Below are 4,063 nucleotides of genomic sequence, written 5' to 3'. Positions count from 1 at the left end.
AGGGTTTAGGGTTTAGGGTTTAGGGTTTAGGGTTTAGGGTTTAGGGTTTAGGGTTTAGGGTTTAGGGTTTAGGGTTTAGGGTTTAGGGTTTAGGGTTTAGGGTTTAGGGTTTAGGGTTTAGGGTTTAGGGTTTAGGGTTTAGGGTTTAGGGTTTAGGGTTTAGGGTTTAGGGTTTAGGGTTTAGGGTTTAGGGTTTAGGGTTTAGGGTTTAGGGTTTAGGGTTTAGGGTTTAGGGTTTAGGGTTTAGGGTTTAGGGTTTAGGGTTTAGGGTTTAGGGTTTAGGGTTTAGGGTTTAGGGTTTAGGGTTTAGGGTTTAGGGTTTAGGGTTTAGGGTTTAGGGTTTAGGGTTTAGGGTTTAGGGTTTAGGGTTTAGGGTTTAGGGTTTAGGGTTTAGGGTTTAGGGTTTAGGGTTTAGGGTTTAGGGTTTAGGGTTTAGGGTTTAGGGTTTAGGGTTTAGGGTTTAGGGTTTAGGGTTTAGGGTTTAGGGTTTAGGGTTTAGGGTTTAGGGTTTAGGGTTTAGGGTTTAGGGTTTAGGGTTTAGGGTTTAGGGTTTAGGGTTTAGGGTTTAGGGTTTAGGGTTTAGGGTTTAGGGTTTAGGGTTTAGGGTTTAGGGTTTAGGGTTTAGGGTTTAGGGTTTAGGGTTTTAGGGTTTAGGGTTTAGGGTTTAGGGTTTAGGGTTTAGGGTTTAGGGTTTAGGGTTTAGGGTTTAGGGTTTAGGGTTTAGGGTTTAGGGTTTAGGGTTTAGGGTTTAGGGTTTAGGGTTTAGGGTTTAGGGTTTAGGGTTTAGGGTTTAGGGTTTAGGGTTTAGGGTTTAGGGTTTAGGGTTTAGGGTTTAGGGTTTAGGGTTTAGGGTTTAGGGTTTAGGGTTTAGGGTTTAGGGTTTAGGGTTTAGGGTTTAGGGTTTAGGGTTTAGGGTTTAGGGTTTAGGGTTTAGGGTTTAGGGTTTAGGGTTTAGGGTTTAGGGTTTAGGGTTTAGGGTTTAGGGTTTAGGGTTTAGGGTTTAGGGTTTAGGGTTTAGGGTTTAGGGTTTAGGGTTTAGGGTTTAGGGTTTAGGGTTTAGGGTTTAGGGTTTAGGGTTTAGGGTTTAGGGTTTAGGGTTTAGGGTTTAGGGTTTAGGGTTTAGGGTTTAGGGTTTAGGGTTTAGGGTTTAGGGTTTAGGGTTTAGGGTTTAGGGTTTAGGGTTTAGGGTTTAGGGTTTAGGGTTTAGGGTTTAGGGTTTAGGGTTTAGGGTTTAGGGTTTAGGGTTTAGGGTTTTAGGGTTTAGGGTTTAGGGTTTAGGGTTTAGGGTTTAGGGTTTAGGGTTTAGGGTTTAGGGTTTAGGGTTTAGGGTTTAGGGTTTAGGGTTTAGGGTTTAGGTGTTTAGGTTTTAGGGTTTTGGGTTTCGGGTTTAGGGTTTAGGGTTTAGGGTTTATGGTTTAGGGTTTTTGGTTTATGTTTTTGGGTTTTGGGTTTTAGGGTTTAGGGTTTAGGGTTTAGGGTTTAGGGTTTAGGGTTTAGGGTTTAGGGTTTAGGGTTTAGGGTTTTAGGGTTTTAGGGTTTAGGGTTTAGGGTTTAGGGTTTAGGGTTTAGGGTTTTTGGGTTTTGGGTTTAGGGGTTTGGGTTTAGGGTTTTAGGGTTTAGGGTTTAGGGTTTAGGGTTTAGGGTTTAGGGTTTAGGGTTTAGGGTTTAGGGTTTAGGGTTTAGGGTTTAGGGTTTAGGGTTTAGGGTTTAGGGTTTAGGGTTTAGGGTTTAGGGTTTAGGGTTTAGGAGTTAAGGGTTTAGGGTTTAGGGTTTAGGGTTTAGGGTTTAGGGTTTAGGGTTTAGGGTTTAGGGTTTAGGGTTTAGGGTTTAGGGTTTAGGGTTTAGGGTTTAGGGTTTAGGGTTTAGGGTTTAGGGTTTAGGGTTTAGGGTTTAGGGTTTAGGGTTTAGGGTTTAGGGTTTAGGGTTTAGGGTTTAGGGTTTAGGGTTTAGGGTTTAGGGTTTAGGGTTTAGGGTTTAGGGTTTAGGGTTTAGGGTTTAGGGTTTAGGGTTTAGGGTTTAGGGTTTAGGGTTTAGGGTTTAGGGTTTAGGGTTTAGGGTTTAGGGTTTAGGGTTTAGGGTTTAGGGTTTTAGGGTTTAGGGTTTAGGGTTTAGGGTTTAGGGTTTAGGGTTTAGGGTTTAGGGTTTAGGGTTTAGGGTTTAGGGTTTAGGGTTTAGGGTTTAGGGTTTAGGGTTTAGGGTTTAGGGTTTAGGGTTTAGGGTTTAGGGTTTAGGGTTTAGGGTTTAGGGTTTAGGGTTTTAGGGTTTAGGGTTTAGGGTTTAGGGTTTAGGGATTTAGGGTTTAGGGTTTAGGGTTTAGGGTTTAGGGTTTAGGGTTTAGGGTTTAGGGTTTAGGGTTTAGGGTTTAGGGTTTAGGGTTTAGGGTTTAGGGTTTAGGGTTTAGGGTTTAGGGTTTAGGGTTTAGGGTTTAGGGTTTAGGGTTTAGGGTTTAGGGTTTAGGGTTTAGGGTTTAGGGTTTAGGGTTTAGGGTTTAGGGTTTAGGGTTTAGGGTTTAGGGTTTAGGGTTTAGGGTTTAGGGTTTAGGGTTTAGGGTTTAGGGTTTAGGGTTTAGGGTTTAGGGTTTAGGGTTTAGGGTTTAGGGTTTAGGGTTTTAGGGTTTAGGGTTTAGGGTTTAGGGTTTAGGGTTTAGGGTTTAGGGTTTAGGGTTTAGGGTTTAGGGTTTAGGGTTTAGGGTTTAGGGTTTAGGGTTTAGGGTTTAGGGTTTAGGGTTTAGGGTTTAGGGTTTAGGGTTTAGGGTTTAGGGTTTAGGGTTTAGGGTTTAGGGTTTAGGGTTTAGGGTTTAGGGTTTAGGGTTTAGGGTTTAGGGTTTAGGGTTTAGGGTTTAGGGTTTAGGGTTTAGGGTTTAGGGTTTAGGGTTTAGGGTTTAGGGTTTAGGGTTTAGGGTTTAGGGTTTAGGGTTTAGGGTTTAGGGTTTAGGGTTTAGGGTTTAGGGTTTAGGGTTTAGGGTTTAGGGTTTAGGGTTTAGGGTTTAGGGTTTAGGGTTTAGGGTTTAGGGTTTTAGGGTTTAGGGTTTAGGGTTTAGGGTTTAGGGTTTAGGGTTTAGGGTTTAGGGTTTAGGGTTTAGGGTTTAGGGTTTAGGGTTTAGGGTTTTAGGGTTTAGGGTTTAGGGTTTAGGGTTTAGGGTTTAGGGTTTAGGGTTTAGGGTTTAGGGTTTAGGGTTTAGGGTTTAGGGTTTAGGGTTTAGGGTTTAGGGTTTAGGGTTTAGGGTTTAGGGTTTAGGGTTTAGGGTTTAGGGTTTAGGGTTTAGGGTTTAGGGTTTAGGGTTTAGGGTTTAGGGTTTAGGGTTTAGGGTTTAGGGTTTAGGGTTTAGGGTTTAGGGTTTAGGGTTTAGGGTTTAGGGTTTAGGGTTTAGGGTTTAGGGTTTTAGGGTTTAGGGTTTAGGGTTTAGGGTTTTAGGGTTTAGGGTTTAGGGTTTAGGGTTTAGGGTTTAGGGTTTAGGGTTTAGGGTTTAGGGTTTAGGGTTTAGGGTTTAGGGTTTAGGGTTTAGGGTTTAGGGTTTAGGGTTTAGGGTTTTAGGGTTTAGGGTTTAGGGTTTAGGGTTTAGGGTTTAGGGTTTAGGGTTTAGGGTTTAGGGTTTAGGGTTTAGGGTTTAGGGTTTAGGGTTTAGGGTTTAGGGTTTAGGGTTTAGGGTTTAGGGTTTAGGGTTTAGGGTTTAGGGTTTAGGGTTTAGGGTTTAGGGTTTAGGGTTTAGGGTTTAGGGTTTAGGGTTTAGGGTTTAGGGTTTAGGGTTTAGGGTTTAGGGTTTAGGGTTTAGGGTTTAGGGTTTAGGGTTTAGGGTTTAGGGTTTAGGGTTTAGGGTTTAGGGTTTAGGGTTTAGGGTTTAGGGTTTAGGGTTTAGGGTTTAGGGTTTAGGGTTTAGGGTTTAGGGTTTAGGGTTTAGGGTTTAGGGTTTAGGGTTTAGGGTTTAGGGTTTAGGGTTTAGGGTTTAGGGTTTAGGGTTTAGGGTTTAGGGTTTAGGGTTTAGGGTTTAGGGTTTAGGGTTTAGGGTTTAGGGTTTAGGGTTTAGGGTTTAGGGTTTAGGGTTTAGGGTTTAGGGTTTAGGGTT

The sequence above is a fragment of the Lolium perenne genome, chromosome 6, assembly GCF_019359855.2.
Source record: "Lolium perenne isolate Kyuss_39 chromosome 6, Kyuss_2.0, whole genome shotgun sequence".
Classification (NCBI taxonomy): Eukaryota; Viridiplantae; Streptophyta; class Magnoliopsida; order Poales; family Poaceae; genus Lolium; species Lolium perenne.
Note: the sequence above shows the minus strand (reverse complement) of the source record.